Genomic DNA, 21343 nt, shown 5'->3' on the forward strand with positions numbered 1-21343 from the left:
AAATCGCAGCAGTATTTTTTTGGATCCATTTCCTAAAGCAAAGAAAATAAAAGCAAAAGTAAACAAATGAGACCTAATTAAACTTAAAAGCTTTTGCACAGCAAAGGAAACCATTGACAAAATGAAAAGACAACCTACTGAATGGGAGAAATATTTGCAAATGATATGACCAATAAGGGGTTAATATCCAAAATATATAAACAGCTCATACAACTCAACATCAAAAAAAAAAAACCAATTAAAAAATGGGCAGAAGAACTGAAGAGACTTTTTTCCAAAGAGGAAATACGGATGGCCAATAAACACATGAAAATGTGTTCAACATCACTAAGCATCAGGGAAATGCAAATCAAAACCACGGAGAGATATCACCTCACACCTGTCTGAATGACTGTCATCAGACCACAAATAGCAAATGTTGGAGAGGATGTGGAGAAAAGAAAACCTTCGTACACTGCAGGTGGGAATGTAAGTTGGTGTAGCCACTGTGGAAAACAGTATAGAGGTTTCTCAAAACACTACAAATAGAACTACCATATGACCCAGCAATTCCACTCTGGATATATCTCCAAAAAAACCAAAAACGCTAATTCGAAAAGATACATGCACCCCAGTGTTTATAGCAACATTATTTACAATTGCCAAGACATGGAAGCAAACTAAGTGTCCATCAACAGATGAATGGATAAAGAAGATGTGGTGTGTGTGTATATATATACATATATATATATATATATATATATATATATATATATATATATATATACACACCACATACATATATATATAATGGAATACTGCTCAGCCTTAAAAAAGAATGAAATTTTGCCATTTGCAACAACATGGATGGCCTTGGAGGGCATTATGCTAAATGAAATAAGTCAAACAGAGAAAGACACATACTGTATGATATTACTTATATGTGGAATCTAAAAGATAGACAACAAACCAGCGAATAAAACAGAAATGAAGCAGACTCACAGGAGAACAAACTAGTGGTTACCAGTGGAGAGAGGGAAGGGGGGAGGGTCAATACAGGGGTGGGGGAAAGTAAGGGTTATTATCGGATTATATGAAATCATGTGTGTGAAACTTTTGAAAATCGTAGAGCACTATAGAATTTAAAGAAACTTTCATTCAATTTTTTTAAAATGAGAGAAAAAAACAACACAATAAAAACCAAGGAAGACTGAACTCCATTCCAAACCAAGTAAATGTATGTATCTATTGATACACATAGCACTGTTAATATTTATAATAAATAAATTTTAAATTACGTAAGGTAATACATATACATTAAAAAAATTACTACATTGTTATCGTTACTATATAATAATTTTTCCTGGAAAATTCTTCACAACTTTCAAAAAATAAAACAATTCTAATCTTACACAGAATCGTCTGGAGAATAGAAAGGGAAATACTCTTCAATTCATTTTGAGAGCTTACCATTAACTCAGATTCCAAAACCTGAGGATAGTTGCTACAGACAATAGCACAGATAAATCAAACATAATGTTGATCAATTATGCAATTCTCAGAAGAATATATAGAATAGATCCCATTTATATAAAGCAAAATAAAAGCAGGCAAAATGAAATAATATGTTTTAGGGAATTATAACAATGGTAAAATCATAATAAGAACCAAGAAAATGTTTGTCATAGAAGTTAGGACAGTGGTTAACCCTGGGCAAAAGTAGGGAGTTTTGACTGGGAAGGACAAAGGAGTGTGCTTTGGCAATGCAACAAAGGTTCTATTTCTTAACCTCAGAGGGAGTTATAAGTATATTAATAGTTTTTTTAAAATTGAGCATCTATGTATTGTACATTCTTCTCAGTGTATATATATCATAATGAAAAATATCGATAAAGATTGAAAAAAAGAGCACAGGAATATAAATTAATTGTCCAAAGAAAGAAAGTCTTATTTCTAAACTGCAAAGAAACATACATTTTAAATTAATATCTTGCATAAACTCATCAGCAATATTCTGATAGCGTGGGTAATATTTCCTAGCAGCAGCTATTTGTTAATTTTCAATGCATATGTCGCTATACCTTTTTTTCTAGAATAGTAATATATAAAGTATTTATGCTGTGCCCTTAGTTTATGTGGTTATTATGAGCATTAGTGTTGGAAATATCATTCCTGTTGTTTCTAACAACATTGTCTATTTGACCTTTAAGCAAACGTAATTTGGATTAGAAATGTAAACTGTAGCTTGCTATTAGAAAAGTGAATGCATTATTACAAACACATGGAATTTTGAGATCCACACATCTTTTGTCTAGGCTGAATTTTTATTTTTTTCTTTAATTCATTTAGGATGCAAGAGAGGATGTGTTTCAGATGGTTGATGAGTCTACTTTTAAAGACCTTCAGGTAAGGAAATTAAAATCTTTTAAGACTTCCCATGATTACAATCTATTTGTCTTACCTTCTACATATTTCTAATTTGAGTAGTTACTACCCACAGTTTTAATTTGGAAAATATTCAGGGAAGGAGAGATCAGTGGTTTTATTTTCCATAATAAAATTTCAGTATGGCTTTCATAGTTTGTAAATCATGTTGTATTTGAAAATAATAGAAGGGCTATAATTAAGGAAAATAAATATGCTTGTCAAATTACTCTAGTGCTGATACTTCAGGGTTTTCCCATTATTTTCTGATGAAGATCTTTTTTGACTTAAAAATATTTGTCTGTGACAAATTGAATGAATTTGAATTCATATCCATGGTACGGATTGTGCTATTAAATCTTTGTTTCTAGTTTATATATTCATGTTATTTAGACAGATTTATATTTTGTACTTATACTTTTCTCCTAAATGAGAAGTGGTAATGCTTTGTAGGTTTATAAATCTATTTTGTGTAGTTGCTCATTTAACACCCTTTCTCAATTCACAAACAATAAAATAAATGTTAACCTTTGACATTACATGAGCAGAGAAAAACAGCCATGATTTAATTATTTGTTAAGTTACAAGAAAAAAAAAATCTCAAGGACTTAGTTTGAAGGGGCAAAGAAAAGAAGATTAAGAGAAAGAGACATAAAATTTCACATGCACACTTCCCCTAACATTACTAGTCCTCAAAATCGTTCCTAAACTTTGATGTCATGAGGAAGCTAAGTAATGAAATGCATATCCAAATCAGTGGCAACTGCAGACGTAGAACCACTTTCCTATTTATCTTCGTAAGGAAATGGTGTTCAACATACACACTTCCTTATATACTGTTTTGGGAGAGACAACATTAGAATGAAACACTATGCTTGTGTAAAGAACCACATTTCCCAAACCTGGATTGTAACCTTGGTTTGAGAAGGCTTACTATGTGTTAGATATTGTGATAGAGATTATAAAATTTATTCTTTTATTTAATTTTCATGGCATTTCCATGAGATTAAACCTTCTCACTTCCATTTTACAGACAACTAGCAAAGGCTCAGTGTGATTAAATTACTGTTCCAAAGATACACATCTAGTAAATCAAAGATCTGGGGGTGGACCTTGGTCTACCTGATCCTAAATGTTTTATCTCAGTGACAGTTTAATATAATGTTACAAACCTGATTTAAACTGAATTTTGTGGAGCTATTTTATTAATACCCTTAAGTCTATGAGCTGGCTTTTAATCTCTTTCCTTTGAATCCTCACCCGCTCTAATTCCTTTTCCACTTAGAACCTCATCATCTCACTCACTGTGAGAGCTTTCTAATTGCTCTGACAATGTAGTCCACCTCGCTTCCCCAAGTACTATTCACACTGACGCCATCTTTCTAAAATGCAATGCAAAATGGCTCAGTGGTTAGGAGTAGGAGTTCTGGATTCAGACTAGGGTTGAAATCCTAGTTCACTTTTCATCTGTTATGTGATCTTGAACAAATTATTTTCAGGTTAAAGGTACTCTTTAACTTGCTACACAGGCCCTTCATGATTTAATTCCTGCCTGTAACTCTAACCTCATCTCTTGCCACTTTACCTCACGAAATCACTCTACTGTTTTGAAGAACTATTTTGCAGTCATCTTGCTATTTTAGGGTCAGGCTTATATAAAAGTTGTGTATCATACTTAAAAATCATCTGAGGGACCAGAAATATTTGAGATTTTTGTCTAGTCATATGCCATTCTTACTTGCTGAAATCCTCCCTACAACCATTAGTTGATTATTTGTTCCCCATTCCCTTCACTCCAAACACACATTTGCTAAAAATCTTGTCCAAAGGTAACATGTCCTATGAAGATCTTAAATATGGAGCCTGTTTTCCTTTGTGCTCTTATCAGTACACCAAAATGCTGTGCTTATTTCTTCCATTATCTCTTATACTTACTGCAGTTATTGATTTATTTGTGTCTTGCCCCTAATAGAATGAAAGTTCATTGAGGGACATTGTTTCTTCTTTAACTTTGTATCATTGGAAGCTACTTCAGTGCCTGCCACATGGTAACCTCTCCATAAGTGTGTTTTGAATGAGTGTGTTAAATTAATTTGATATACTGAGTGTAAATGAAGGCCAACGTTAATACAGACTTCAGAGTAATACTCATTTATCACCTGTAAATTTGGTTAAGAAAAGCAAATATTATAATGCCAGAGACATTATCTTTTCTGTTAGCTTTAACACATCTCTAACAGCAGAAGGTAAGGTGTAATATTGTAATTTATTTTTTTCTTCAAACACAGATGTTTATTGAACAGTCTAATATCTTTTAGTTAATTTAAATTATTATAAGCTATATGGCAATTTGCTTGGTAATGAATAAAAGAAGAACTGAACACACTGAAATAATAGAAATGAGTATCTGCTGGATTACAACAGAGTGTACTTTCAAGCTATAGGTATGTGTGCTTGTGAATATGTACCATGGACATTTTGGGATGTGTTGGGATAAATGCCAGACTTTTCCTTCGCCAACTGAAATTTCATAAATTTATTGCTAAATCAGGCCAAACACTTTGAAAGTGATATTTATTCCATGATCCCTAGAGACTATGACAGAATATGTGGGTGAAATCTCTAAGTTTAATGTAAACCATTTTGATATAAAACATCTTTCCTAACGAAGTATTGTGAAGCAATTATACTCTAATAAAGATGTATCGGAGAGACCTTCAAGATGGCAGACGAGTAAGACATGGAGATCACCTTCCTCCCCACAAATGCATCAGAAAAACATCTACATGTGGAACAACTCCTACAGAACACTGACTGAATGCTGGCAGACCTCACTTCCCAAAAGGCAAGAAACCCCACGTACCTAGGTAGGGCAAAAGAAAAAAGAAAAAACAGAGACAAAAGAATAGGGATGGAATGTGCACCTCTGGGAGGGAGCTGTGAAGGAGGAAAAGATTCCACACACTAGGAAGCCCCTTCACTGACGGAGACAGGGGGTGGTCGGAGGGAAACTTCGGAGCTACGGAGGAGAGCACAACAACAGGGGTGCAGAGGGCAAAGCGAAGAGATTCCTGCACAGAGGATTGCTGCCAACCAGCACTAACCAGCTGAAAGGCTTCTCTGCCTACCCTCCAGGGCGAGTGGGGGCTGGGAGCTGAGGCTTCAGCTTCAAAAGTCAGATCCCAGGGAAAGGACTGGTGTTGGCTGCGTGAAGACAGCCTGAAGGAGGCTAGTGTGACACAGCTAGCCAGGAAGGAGTCCGGGAAAAACTCTGGAACTGCCTAAGAGGAAAGAGACCATTGTTCCAGGGTGCACTAGGACAGGGGATTCAGAGCACCACCTAAACGAGCTCCAGATATGGGCACAAGCCACAGGTATCAGCATGGACACCAGAGACGGGCGTGAAATGCTAAAGGTGCTGCTACAGCCACCAAGAAGCCTGTGTGCAAGCACAGGTCACTATCCACACCTCCCCTCCTGGGAACTTGTGCAGCCCTCCACTACCAGGGTCCCATGATCCAGGGACAACTTCCCCAGGAGAATGCACGGCACACCTCAGGCTGTTGCAACATCATGCAGGCCTCTGCCGCCACAGGCTTGCCCCACATTCCTTACCCCTCCCTTTCCCCAGCCTGAGTGAGCCAGAGCCTCCTAATCAGCTGCTCCTTTAACCCCGTCCTGTCTGCATGAAGAACAGATGCCCTCAGGAGACCTACATGCAGAGGCGGGGCCAAATCCAAAGCTGAACTCCAGGAGCTCTGCGAACAAAGAAGAGAAAGCAAAATATCTCCCAGCAGACTCAGGAGCAATGGATTAAATCTCCGCAATCAACTTGATGTACCCTGTATCTATGGAATACCTGAATAGACAACGAATCATCCCAAAATTGAAGTGCTGGACTTTTGGGAGCAACTGTAGACTTGGGGTTTGCTTTCTGCCTCTAATTTGAACTTGGGGTTTGCTTTCAGCATCTAATTTGTTTCTGGTTTTATGTTTATATTAGAAAATCAGAAAATACCTAGTACCAAATGACAATGAAAACATAACAACCCAAAATCTATGGGATGCAGCAAAAGCAGTTCTAAGAGGGAATTTTATAGCAATGCAATCCTACCTCAAGAAATAAGAAACAACTCAAATAAACAACGTAACCTTACACCTAAAGCAGTTAGTGAGAGAAAAACAAAAAACCCCAAAGTTAGCAGAAGGAAAGAAATCATAAAGATCTGATCAGGAATAAATAAAAAAGAAATGAAGAAAACAATATCAAAGATCAATAAAACTAAAAGCTGGTTCTTTGAAAAGATAAACAAAATTGATAAACCATTAGCCCAACTCATCAAGAAAAAAAGGGAGAAGACTCAACTCAATAGAAATAGAAATGAAAAAGGAGAAGTAACAACTGACAGTGCAGAAATACAAAGCATCCTAAGAGACTACTACAAGCAACTCTATGCCAATAAATGGACACCCTGGAAGAAATGGACAAATTCTTAGAAAAGCACAACCTTCTGAGACTGAATCAGGAAGAAATAGAAAATATAAACAGACCAATCGCAAGCACTGAAATTGAAACTGTGATAAAAAATCTTCCAAGAAACAAAAGCCCAGGACCAGATGGCTTCACAGGCAAATTCTATCAAACATTTAGAGAAGAGCTAACACCTATCCTTCTCATACTCTTCCAAAATATAGCAGAGGGAGGAATACTTTGAAACTCATTCTGCGAGGCAAGCATCACCCTGATACCAAAACCAGACAAAGATGTCACAAAGAAAGAAAACTATAGTCCAATATCACTGATGAACATAGATGCAAAAATCCTCAACAAAATACTAGCAAACAGAATCCAACAGCACATTAAAAGGATCATACACCATGATCAAGTGGGGTTTATCCCAGGAATGCAAGGATTCTTCAATATATGCAAATCAATCAATGTGATAAGGCATATTAAAAAACTGAAGGAGAAAAACCATATGATCATCTCAGTAGATGCAGAAAAAGCTTTCGACAAAATTCAACACCGATTTATGATAAAAACCTTCCAGAGAGTAGGCATCGAGGGAAGTCACTCAACATAATACAGGCCATATATGACAAACCCACAGCAAACATTGTTCTTAATTGTGAAAAGCTGAAAGCATTTCCTCTAAGATCAGGAACAAGACAAGGTTGTCCACTCTCACCACTATCATTCAACATAGTTTTGGAGGTTTTAGCCACAGCAATCTGAGAAGAAAAAGAAATATAAGGAATTGAAATCAGAAAAGAACAAAGCTGTCACTGTTTGCAGATGTCATTATACTATTCATAGAAAATCCTAAAGATGCTAGCCGAAAACTACTAGAGCTAATCAATGAATTTGGTAAAGTAGCAGGATTCAAAATTAATGCACAGAAATCTCTTGCATTCCTATACATTAATGATGAAAAATCTGAAAGAGAAATTAAGGAAACACTCCCACTTACCATTGCAAAAAAAGAATAAAATACCTAGGAATAAACCTACCTAAGGAGACAAACAACCTGTATGCAGAAAACTATAAGACACTGATGAAAGAAATTAAGATGATACAAACAGATGGAGAGATATACCATGTTCTTGGATTGGAATAATCAACATTGTGAAAATGACTCTACTACCCAAAGCAATCTACAGATTCAATGCAATCCCTGTGAAACTACCAGTGGCATTTTTCACAGAAATAGAACAAATAATTTCACTGTTTGTATAGAAACACAAAAAACCCTGAATAGCTAAAGCAATCTTGAGAAAGAAACACGGAGCTGGAGGAATCAGGCTCCCTGACTTCAGACTATACTACAAAGCTACAGTAATCAACACAGTATGGTACTGGCCAAATATAGAAATATAGATCAATGGAACAGGGTAGAAAGCCCAGAGATAAACCCACACACATATACTCACCTTATCTTTTATTTAGGAGGCAAGAATATACATTGGAGAGAAGACAGCCTCTTCAATAAGTGGTGCTGGGAAAACTAGACAGCTACATGTAAAAGAATGAAATTAGAACACTCCCTAAAACCATACACAAAAATAACTCAAAATGGATTAAAGACCTAAATGTAAGGCCAGACACTATAAAACTCTTAGAGGAAACCATAGGCAGAACACTCTATGACATAAATCATAGCACAATCCTTTTTGACCCACCTCCTAGAGAAATGGAAATAAAAACAAAATAAACAAATGGGACCTAATGAAACTTAAAAGCTTTTGCACAGTGAAGGAAACTATAAACAAGACAAAAGGACAAGCCTCAGAATGGGAGAAAATATTTGCAAATGAAGCAACTGACAAAAGATTAATCTCCAAATTATACAAGCAGCTCATTATCAAAAAACAAACAACCCAATCCAAAAAATGGGCAGAAGACCTACATAGACATTTCTTCAAAGAAGACATACAGATTGCCAACAAACACATGAAGGGATGCTCAGCATCGCTAATCATTAGAGAAATGCAAATCAAAACTACAGTGAGGTATCACCTCACACCAGTCAGAATGGCCATCATCAAAATATCTACAAAGAATAAATGCTGGAGAGGGTGTGGAGAAAATGGAACCCTCTTGCACTGCTGGTGGGAATGTAAGTTGATACAGCACTATGGAGGACAGTATGGAGGTTCCTTAAAATACTAAAAGTAGAACCACCATATGACTCAGCAGTCCCACTACTGGACATATACCTTGAGAAAACCATAATTCAAAATGAGTCATGTACCTCAATGTTCATTGCAACTCTATTTACAATAGCTGGGACACGGAAGGAACCTAAGTGTCCATTGACAGATGAATGGATAAAGAAAATGTGGCACATATATACAATGGAATATTACTCAGCCATAAAAAGAAACAAAATTGAGTTATTTGTTGTGAGATGGATGGACCTAGAGTCTGTCATACAGAGTGAAGTAAGTGAGAAAGAGAATAACAAATACCTTATGCTAAGACATATATACGGAATCTAAAAAAAAAATTGGTTTTCACGAAACTAGGGGCCGGACAGGAATAAATGCACAGACGTAGAGAATGGACTTGAGGACACGGGGATGGGGAAGGGTAAGCTGGGCTGAAGTGAGAGAGTGGCATGGACATATATACACTACCAAATGTAAAATAGATAGCTAAGGGGAAACAGCCACATAGCACAGGGAGGTCAGCTTGGAGCTTTGTGACCACCTAGAGTGGTGGGATAGGGAGGGTGGGAGGTAGACGGAAGTGGGAGGAGATATATGTATATATATAGCTGATTCACTTTGTTATATAGCAGAAACTAACACGCCATTGTAAAGCAATTATACTCCAATAAAGTTTTTAAAAAACAAATATCTATATTAAAAAATCTCTTCCCCCAATTACATGTAATGAGTGTGAGTCTCAAAGTGTTTTCACAAAAGTGAACTCGCCTTTTAACCAGCATCCAGATAAAGAAGAAACCAAATATTAGCAGAACAGGAAGCCCCCTCTTCTCTACAGTCACTCCCCCCATCAACCCTCTTCCTATACTGTACCAAGGAGAAACTCTGTTTTGAAATCTAATATCATGGATTAATTTGACCTGTCTTTGAACTTTGTATTAAGCGGAGTCATACACTTTGTTTTTTTGTAGGAGTGGTCAACCTTCTTTCATTCAGGCTTGTGTTTGTGAGCTTTACCCCTTTTGTTGCATATAATTCTAGTTCATTCATTCTTTTTGCTGTATAGCATTGTACGAATACATCAAATGTTTTGTGTTTCCTACCATAGATGAAAATTTGGATTGTTTTGCATTTAGGACTATTTCAAGTACTGGTGCTCTAAACATTTGTGTTCATGTTCTTTGGTGAACATATATTTACCTTTCTGTTGGATATATACCTGAAAGCAGAATTTTCTTGGTTGTAGAGTTTGTATGTGTTCATCTTTAATAGTCTTTACCAAAGAATTTTTCAAAGTGGTTATAACAATATGTATTCCATATAAATGAGAGTTAATTGAGCCAGGTTTTTTTCCTTTTATCAGTAGGTGTTTCAGAGGGAAATTAGAAATCTAATACTTCTAATTAATGAACATTGGCAAACCTGTTATTTTCCATAGTTTAAGAACTATTGAATATCTTAGTACATTTTTCTTAGTACATATATTATAAAATACATGATAAAAATGTTATCCTTATTATCTGTTTGAATTTAGACATACTATAAAATTTTTTTAAACTGTAAAATACAATAGAGGAATATCTTTCTTCAACCATGACTATAATAATCATAATTCTAATGATCTGCTTAACTTGTCTTGCCCCAAGTTTCTGCTATAGACCAATGCTGTCATTTGTTGCAAACGGATACTATTTAGTACAGTTTTTAAACTTAGTTGATTTTTAAATCTTGGAAGCTGTAAATATGAGGTTCTTTTTTCCACATTAAATATAACAGAGTTAGAGTATGTTAATGCTGAATTCCAGGTTGCCTGGTGATTTTGCTGGGTCACACATAAAACCTTTAAGAAGCTTCTACTTTAACACTAAGAGAAAGGCTTGAACAATTCTTATAAAATGATTTTCCTGCCAAGAATTAAAAACAGACATTCAAATAGACACCAAAGAAATGAATTCTGGGTCAAAGAATACAGGTAGGTGAGAAGAATTTGTTTCTTAGAGTTTTAAAACTAGTTTTTTTCTGAGGAGGATCTTTAAAACTAGTTTTTTCTCTGTTCCTTCTGTCTAGTTTTCAGCTGCAGAATACGTTGACCTTTCTAACCACAGTACCATCCATGAATAGCTGATATAGGTTCTTTTATGATTCACGAGCTCAGAGCCAATAAAACAATCCAGTGAGTCAAGAGTGAGTAAGAAGACCAAAGTTACAAAAAAGGAAAAAGAAAAAGGGATTTAAAAATAGACTTTTGTTTATGGCAAGTTCAAATATAGTATTAATTTCCACCATCCTGCATGCATAAAAAAATCTTATCAGTTGATGAGTCATGTTGTTAATTATACATTTGGCTCTTATTCCTTTTTAATGATATTCCTTAAAATTTCTATATATAGATACCCAAGGAAGAGGTGAAACATGGGTATGAATGGAAACATCTCATTTATTATTTTTAAAATTTTATTCCAAATCATACCCTTCTTGTATGCATTGGAAGGAGATAGATAAAACACTGAGCATATAGATTGATACAAGGTTTTAACAAACGAAGAGTCAAAGGAGCCCAGAAATTGCCCAACTTCTGATGTAGACATGGCTACCATAGCTACCAAGAACACCTGGTTTTAAACTTCTCACTGGCCTATTAGATTTGCTGTAGTCCTTTAGGGAAGGCTGAAGCTGAAAGCCGTGAAAAGATATGCCTGATAGCTCTATCCCAGTAAAGCCTGGTGAACTTTAAGACTCAACTCTAGAAACTAAGATTTCATATCTACTTGTTACTGTGTTTCTCTTGTATTTTAAACATTGAAAAACTCACATTCTCTTAATTAATCCAGTCAATGAATACTAACGTCTTTGAAATTGTGAGTCGTGAATATACTAAATTTTGCTTCCTATTAAACTTGAATCCACCTTATTAGGTTAAATCTGTATCCTTTCCACAGTATAAGTCTGAGAAATATTCAGACCCCAGATTATATATATTATATATAATATTATATATGACAGCTTAGGAAACAACATATTTTGGATATTTAGTAAGAAAGGAAAACAATTACCAATGCAAAACTTTATCTTTGTTAGCTTTTATTTACTTTTTAAAAAAAAGTTTAGGGGTATCTTATGGTTATTCAAGATAATCTGGCTAAATTTTTTATATTATAGTTATATTGGGATATTTAGGAATATCTTTTTTTCTCCCTCTTTCCTCATGGATTATAATAATCTTGGATTTAGATTGGGTAAGTGTCAGAGGCTATAAGTAATTCAAAATAGGAACTATAATTCCCATTTTTTTCTAGGAAAAGATTTGTTAAGCAATATTCAGAAAAATAAGTTAAAAGAGGGATTTTTCCCTGTGTTTTGTAGACTTTTTTAGGGAAAACTAGGATGTTAAGTGGTGCGAACCAAACGTTCACTCTTGGCTCTTGGGTTCCCACTGCTTACAAACTGCATGCAATTCTTACCCTAGGAAACCTTACTAATCTCTTCTGGATTGTTGTGTGTCCTCTTTGCTTTTTTGTCCCTTAGACACTTTAGGTATCTAAGAAAACCAAAAGCTATGACTGAGTCTAAAACCAACCCCCCTGCAAAATCTATCCCTGCAAACGAACCCAAATCCAAAACAACCGCAATTCTCCATTTATTAAAAGATACATCAGTCTTTTCATCTTATTCCTTTTTAGTACTAAGAATTCCTTATTTCTTAGTACTAAGAAAAGCCACTATCTGACTTAAGTGAGAACACATTTGGCCATTTGATAGTGTGGAGAAAACCAATTTTCATGTATTTTAGTACAATTGCTTTTCATGGAAAAGAAGTGTAGTGGGGTCACATTTTTATGAAGACTAATATCAAGAAAGAAGATGTAGTTTCTCTGTTTTCTATATCTAATTTAATTATTAATATAAACCCCACTAGCTGGATTGGGGGCAGTGTGGTACAGAGGTACAGAAATGTTCTTTCAACTGAAATTTAAAAATATGTTAGTCTCTTTTGGTCTTAAGCACCCTTAATGCAGTTATTCAAGTCTTTTTTTTGGTGAAATGGTCCAACTTTCAGATATTATTCCCCTTTTTCTTCCTCCCACTGTTGTACCTGGGTGTGTTGGAGTGGAGGAATGAGTTGACCTCCCAGCCACAAGGGAGAGAGACTTCAGTCTGTATACCCTGGCCTTTGTCCATCTAGGAGGGCTGGCCCAGTCAGCTCCATCTCCGAACTTGCTCTGCTGGGCTGTGCCTATAACTTTGCCTTTTGGAATGTAACGGCTTATGATGGCTAATTTGGCCCTTGCCTTCTGATGTTGGGTCTCTGCCATTGGCTTCTCTTCTTCTCAGCTGCAGTCTTCTGTGTCACCATTGGCACCTTTGCATGTTCTCTATGGCATGTGTGAAAACTGCTGTTACTCCCATGTCATAACGGATGTGATGCTGAGGTGCCTGGAGGGTGTCTCTTAGAGCTTATAGACTCCCCCAGGCCATGTCCAGGGCATCATGTCCCTAGCTTCCATGCTTCCTCATTCCTATCTGGATATTTCTACAGTTTGCCTCTCCCCTTTCACAACACACATCAGGTTTGAACTAGAGATAGGAACAGAGGCATGCTCTCCTCAACTTCTATCCATTTTGCTTATTCCTTCCAAAAGCCACAAGATGGAAAGATGAGGGGATACATTGCTTCCTACTTCCTCTTCATGCCTTGTAGATCTCCAACTAAGTCACATCTTTCTAATTCCCCATTTGCTCTGCCCCATTGTCTTGATGGTAAGTGGGAGCAAGAGGGAGAAAGCACCTTACTGATAAAGACTGTTATGTTAGGAGGTGCTCCAAAATGATTTTCCATATAGGGCTAGTTCTCTGCTGATGGTTACAAACTTGTCGCTTTTTGTCTATTGATGAATTGCTGAAGTGACAGACAAGGGGAATATCAAATGAGAATTAGGCACTTTCAGACTTTTGTTTTGGCATTTTATGGGCCATTTGGCTATCAGTTTACATGAACTTTGAATTTTTGATTTATTGCACATTAAGAAGTGGGACTAGAAAGACTCAGAGATAGCAGGAAAAGCAACATCCCCATGGGCTCTATTATAATAAACATCTCAATGATCTTGGTAAAATCAACTATAGCCAGCTCAATATATCAGTCCTTTAGTATAAACAATAATCTTTAGTATTTTTATATTTTGCAATTGAGTTACCCTTCAGACTCTGGATAGATTACTTGAGCCCTGGATTATCAAGTAAAAACTTGTTGTCATCTTCTAACATCACCCAGAACACAGTTGACAGTACTATGTATCATCATGATATTTTATATTTATTCTGAGAAATAAAGGATGTTTGCCATGGGCTATGCACTGTTCTAAGCACTTGCTTATATATTCAGTCATTTATTCCTCACAAAAGCCTATTAGCTACCTCTAATATCCCCACTTCACAAAAAAAACAGGCATAGTGAAAAAGTAATTTGCTCAAGAATACAGAGCAACTAAGTGACAGAGCTGAGATTGGAGCCCCCAGGAATATGCTTTCCAAGTCTTTACTCCCTTACCACACTGTCTCTCTGATAAGAGGAAAAATTTATGAAGTATGGTTATTATCTGTGCAGTTGCTCCCTCATCTCTTGCTATAAATTCTTTACCATAATGCTAACAATTAAGCCTACTTTTAGTCTGCCCACATAATCACAGATACACATACACACAACAAACACATGTGTTAAATTAATTAAACAAGGAGACCATTAGACTGAGGTGGCTCTAATGCTGTGGTGGCCTACATGAGCCAACCAAAACCTAAGCCTTTAAATGGCTCAAGATTATGAATTCAAAACCTAAGGACAACCAATCACAAACAGCCGACTAGGCTTTAAGCTATAGCCAGTCAATTTCTTTGCTTCTGCCTTCTCTCTATAAAAGTCTCTCTGAGCTCCTTTGGGTGGATCACTCCTAACCACTTCTGGTTTGGTGCTACCCAGATAAACTCAAAAATTTTAATACACTTCAGTTTATCTCTTAACACATGCAAACAACAGAATCTCTTTTTACTTTAACCAAACAAAAATAATTTAAATGATCAAATAATTTGAATATGTAAACACAATCTAAAAAAGAGTTTTGCATCTTAATATTAGCCCTGTCAATAAGTCAAGGTTTCCAGAACTCACTCACCCAAACCCAAAGCTTTCAACCGGTATGGCTATCATATCATGATGATAACAATATCATAAGGAGGAAGCATACATCATTTTCTAAGTGGTGCTTAGCAATGTGCATCCTATATTTTCCTCCTGTATGCCGATCCTCTCACCGATTTTTACTTTGCTTCTAAGCATAACGTGCACATTCTCTTTTGTTTAGCATATTCATTATTCATGTTTCCAAGACTGAACCTGTTAGGACAATTGACTGAGAATGCTTCTTCCTTTTCTGTTCATATATCCATTCTAATTACACTTAAAGGTAGCATTACATTTTCTTTATTTCAAACTTCAGAGGAGAGGGACTAATGGAACAATCAGACAAAAGGATACAAGCAGGTAGAAATGAAAGATTGCCTGTCATTAATTTATGACTATGTGAACTTATTTGTGTTCATTTTCAAGGGGGATTTGTACTAAGTGTCTTTCATCTTGTACAAAGCAGACATTAAGTGCATGAGAGGAAAACGACAGACAAAATGCAGTAATTGAAGTGACCAAGCTATATTATCATTCCAAAGCCAGCTAGTAGGATCCTAATATAAAAGGACTTGGCTGAGTGAAGACAAAAAAAAAAAAAAAAAAAGAAAGAAGGAAAGAAAGAAAAAGAAACTCCTGCAGCTAATAATTTAAAAAGATGTGAAAAGTTTTGTTCGGTTATGTAATCTCCTTAAAACTTTAGAGAGAGCATCACAGTTGGATGCAGGCATAGACATTCGTAGAATATTCAAGCAGAGACCATGGAAACATTAAAAGTCTATGTATGACTTTCATGCTTCCCCTTCCTAGTTGTCTCCCCCTTCCTAGAATGTCTTGAAGAGTTTCAGGAATGAGTAGCTCCAGAATTCTTTTTGATTTTCAGGGGTTATGATTTCATCAACTTGGTTTCAGTGGCTCTAAATAGCAAAACTGGTCACTCTAGTGAATAGTGAGTTCAGCCAAGATGGTCAAGCCATGTGTTGAAACATCGTTTAAGAGTTGTGTGGCTTTAACCTTCCCAAGTGGAGTACCATATTACTGGTCTCATTCCTCAGTTTTCTTCCTGTTGTAGCTGAAACTATCTATGCCTAAACACATGGTCTTTAAATATGGCAAAAGAAACACAATCCAGCAAGTCTATCCATATTATTGAAGGTGTATATATTGACAAATCTGCCATGATGTAATTAGGTGTACAAGAGGTGCTAATGTTTTTAATGGTAAGCACCAAAGGATTTTTGTAATAAATTGGTAAGAATGACTATTTTTAGACCCAATTTTGAAAACTATACCTGGAATTTCAGGGATGTGGAGAAAAGGGAATGCTTGTGCACCACTGTTGGGAATGTAAATTGGTATAGCCACTATGAAAAGCAGTATGGAGGTTCCTCAAAAAATTAAAAATAGTACTACTGTATGATCCAGCAATTCCACTTTTGGGTATTTATCTAAAGAAAACAAAAACACTAATTTGAAAAGATATGTGCACCCCTATATTCATTTTTTGTAGCATTGTTTGCAGATAGCCAAGATGTGAAAGCAGCTTAAGTGTCCATCAAGAGATGAATGGAGAAAGAAATTGTGATATATATATATATACATCATACACACACACAAAATGAAATATTACTCAACCATAAAAAAGGATGAAATCTTGCCATTTGTGGCAACATGGATGAACATATAGGGTATTACACTAAGTGGAAAAATAAGTCAGAGAAAGACAAATACTGTATATTTTCAATTATATGTGGAATCTGAAAAACAACAAGAAAAACAAACAAACAAATATAACAAAACAGAAACAGACTCATAGATACAGAGAACAAGCTAGTGGTTGCCAGAGGGGAATGGGGTAGGGGGATGGAAGAAATAGGTGAAGGGGATTAAGAGGTACAAACTACCAGTTATAAAATGAATAAGTCACAGCAATGTAATGTTCAGCATAGGAAAAATAGTCAATAATATTGTAGTAACTTTGTGTGGTACATAATGTATAAAAATATCAAATCATTATGCTGTACACCTGAAACTAATATAATATTATAAGTCAATTATTCTTAAAAAAACAAAAAAATATATAATGCATTTATTGCAATGTGTTAAGGTTTGTTTCTCTAATTTGCCTCTGCCCCAATGCTATATTTTAAAATGTTTTTTTACCCATCTTTAGCATTCCTGAGCCCTTAAATTTTGCTTTAGCTTCATCATTCCCAGCTGAAATAGGCATAATATTTAACTGCAAATAATATATTTAATGTATTTAATTAAGGAATGTTGGAAAATTGCTGCATAATTAGTAAATTTTTTTGACATAAACATTGTTTGGTATATCCTGGCTCTAAAATCAGTTTTTAGAATTCCATGTTAAAACTCTAAATTTTTTGAAAACTTTATATAAAATGTAAAAAAATAATAAATAGGCTAATATTTTCTTGTATATATATATATATATATGTATATATTTGTGATCATGGGTATTTCTGTTTATATGCATTTGTGATCAGGTTTAGCTACATTATCAGAATCTCACTTTCTTTTAAAGGGATAATATGGCTACATTTACAAGTTCAGTTCACAATATTAATGGAAGACAGGATTTCATAGTTTGGAAAGGTTAAAGACAAATAGGAACTTTTCTTCTAATCCCTAGCACTTATTTAGACTCTTTGGCAGGCATCAGCTATCAATGACATCGTCCCACCTGCAGGAACTCACAGGCTAGCCATGGAAACGGGCAGATGTCAGAACTCTCATTGGCAGTCCTCTTTCTCTCTTTGAACTATTCAAAATGCTCTTAGTACTTTGTTATACCACTCTTCCAAACCCATCAATCTTTACAAGGCTTTGAAAATAAATAGATATTTTACTAAACATCTAGTGGGGAAGAGAACTCACATTACACAATACATGCCAGAAACTTGATACATTTCTTCAGGTATATAAGGTTCTTCTCTCCAAGTTTTCTCAATTCTGTCACCTCATTTCTCCATTTCTTCCCTTTTGTATACAGACTTTATACATCTCCTTTATTACCCTAAGTAGTTTTGCCTGACCACTTCATTCCGTAAAGCAAAAGCCCCCCAAATTAATGGAATTGTGAATACTTGGTACTTCTCAAGTAACCCTATTTGAAGTGTTTTACCCCAGCCCAAGTGACTTATCTAAATAGTAACCCAACAGATTAATCTCATTATATTAACTAATCATGAATAAATAGGAGCTCAGATGAATAAAAAATTAGATCTGCTCTGGGTAAGAAAGATTCATAAAACTAGTGACTTATGATCTGGATCTTGAAGGATACATAGGGATCTATAAAACTGTTATAATTTAGGCTTTCATTCATATAATAATCTTAATAATTGATAATAATTATTGTTTTAAATGTTCACTGTGGAAATTGTTACCGTGAAGTGTCTCAAGAATTGAGATAATGGTTAATAGTATTATAAACCCCATTTTGTAGTCAAGAAAACCTAGAAGTTGAAGAACTTATCCAAGTTCATATAGTTAATAACTGGTACAGTATAGAGCTAGAACCAAAATTTGAGTCCAGGAATGCAGACTAGCATCTGAGCTTCTGTCTCCTTCCATTAAATAAATCAGTGTTTTAGTTTATTAAAAATGAGTTTAGCATACTTTTACTATTATATATGTTATTAAAGATGGTGAATAAACCCAATTTGATTTTGTTGTCACCTATCATGGTACAAGATGAAAAATAAATATAGCATTTACTCTCTTCATTGAAAATTAATTTTTTTCCATAGTGAGAAGAGACATTAAGCAAATAGTTGTCATCTTTATAGTTCATCTTCAAGGTTGTACATTTTTTTTACCCTTGAGGATTCACTAGAATGGCTTGTACAGCCCCATCAACATCAGGTCACATCTGCCTACCATCACAGAACACGGTTATTCTCAACAACCTAGAAGCAAAGGTTGAATACATTTAGGAGACTGAACAGGTGCTCAGAGGTACCACTAGTTATTTTGCATAACTAGATTCAGCCTCATTGAAGCCTGTGAACTAAAAGGTCATTCAGCTGAAAATGTCTTCCATCTGTTTTTATTATTCTCCTGTCCAGCATTGCACTATGTCGTTTATACATATGAGTCCATGATTTAACAAAAAAATAAAACAATTCATTGGCAACTTGAGACAAAATGCTTTTGCTGTAAAGTGTTTGATAGTTATTGATGGTTATTTTAAATTTTAAATATTGTAGACTCCTTGAGTTATTTCAATATGACACAATAATGAATGCAGAAATTAAACTAGAAATCTTCTTCATGGTCTGTCCTATCATATAGTGTTTCCTATCATAATATGAATAGAAAAACCTAGAGGTCCTTGGTTATAAATTGTATATTTATTTGTTGATTCATTCATTTACAATTCTCAATTATTCCACAGTTAATGAAATATAATAGTGATCCAGAAATGTACAAAATAGACTTAATTTCTCTCTGGAGAGCCATCCAATATTAAACCTAGCATTTGTATAACCAATATGAGTATTATAATTATGACACATTTTGGAGAGGTACAATGGTACCAAGTGCTTATATAATTAAATACTTGTATCAATAACACAGGGTTAATGCAATTACACCAGCAAGTTCAAACACAGGTTATAAATGCCTGCTAGACAATAACTGAGAGCTAACTTAACAAAGTTCCCATTTATGCCAAGATATAGGTAAGACTGTTCATAACCTAAAGGAGTTTATGGTCTGAGATGGAGACAGAAAAGTAAGTAGACATTGGTAGTATAGCTTGCTAAATGCTGTGTTGGAGAAGCAGAGGAGCCTTGGAGGAATAAAGGATGTGCCCTCACACCGACTGAGGGGCCTGGGGAAGGTACACTAACTCTGAATCTAAAACCCAAAGAGATTTGAGGTTCTCCACTACATATTTATGTCGTCTTAGCACTGAGGAGAACTTGCTAACAGAAACCATAACACAATTTATATATATGATTTTAACACCTCCATATATCCATATATCAAAAACTACAATAAATAAAGCAGGAAACACCTTATATACAAAGGTAAAGGGTTATCCACATTAACATATAAAAAAATCTTTATTAAGTAATATAAAGAAAACCACTTGATTGAAAAAATGAGCAAAGGATGAGAAATGGCATTTCATATAAGAAAAACAAATGGCCAATTAAGATCAACCTTAATAGTAATAAAGGATATGTGAGTAAAACAAGTTATTTCATATACAGACAATTTTTAAAAAATTAAAACTCAATATTGGTGAGAATATAGAAAAGAGGCATTCTTCAGCCCTGCTGTTAAGAGTGAAAATAAAGTGAAACACTTTGCAGGATTTTGTCAAAGTATACTAAAAGCTAAAAAGATATATCCTTTGCCGTAAGTAATTCTGATGCTAGAAATTTATCCTAAGGGAATTAATTGGACAATTGTACAAAGATTCAGGTATATTTATCATAATATTGTTTATGGAAAAATAATTAAAGCGATGTACATGTCCAGTTATATTGGATTGGTAAATAAAATTTGGTGTGTGCAATATATAATGAAGCCATTATAGTTATTATATACATACATGGTATTGCCATGAAGAGACAGCACATATAAGTGAAATTAATTATAAAACCATGAATAATATAATCCTATTTTTTAAAGTATGATAGATTCATGTGCATAAAAATTATAAAACATACTGTGAAATACAAGCAGTGTGGTGGAATTATAGGTGATTCTTTTTAATTTCTCTTTAATTTCTTCTATTTTTTAAACAATACACATGTATTGCTCATATATATAATATATACATATATACATACATATGTACATATATACATATATAATATGTACAAGAAAAACTTTTTAATAATTTGAATATTCCAAAACAAGTATTTCTTAAGTTTGATCTGGGATTGTCACTATGAGCTCAAATGAGAATGGAGTGTTCAAGAAACCAGAATTAATAGTTTATTTTTAAAGTTTGAAAATGAATGTTAAGAAAAAATGAATATCTACCTAATATATTTGCTTCATTCCAAGAGGAAATTATTTTTAAAAACACTGTTACTTTAAACACTTTAGGATAAT

This window comes from Hyperoodon ampullatus (assembly GCF_949752795.1).
Source record: "Hyperoodon ampullatus genome assembly, chromosome: 3".
Classification (NCBI taxonomy): domain Eukaryota; kingdom Metazoa; phylum Chordata; class Mammalia; order Artiodactyla; family Ziphiidae; genus Hyperoodon; species Hyperoodon ampullatus.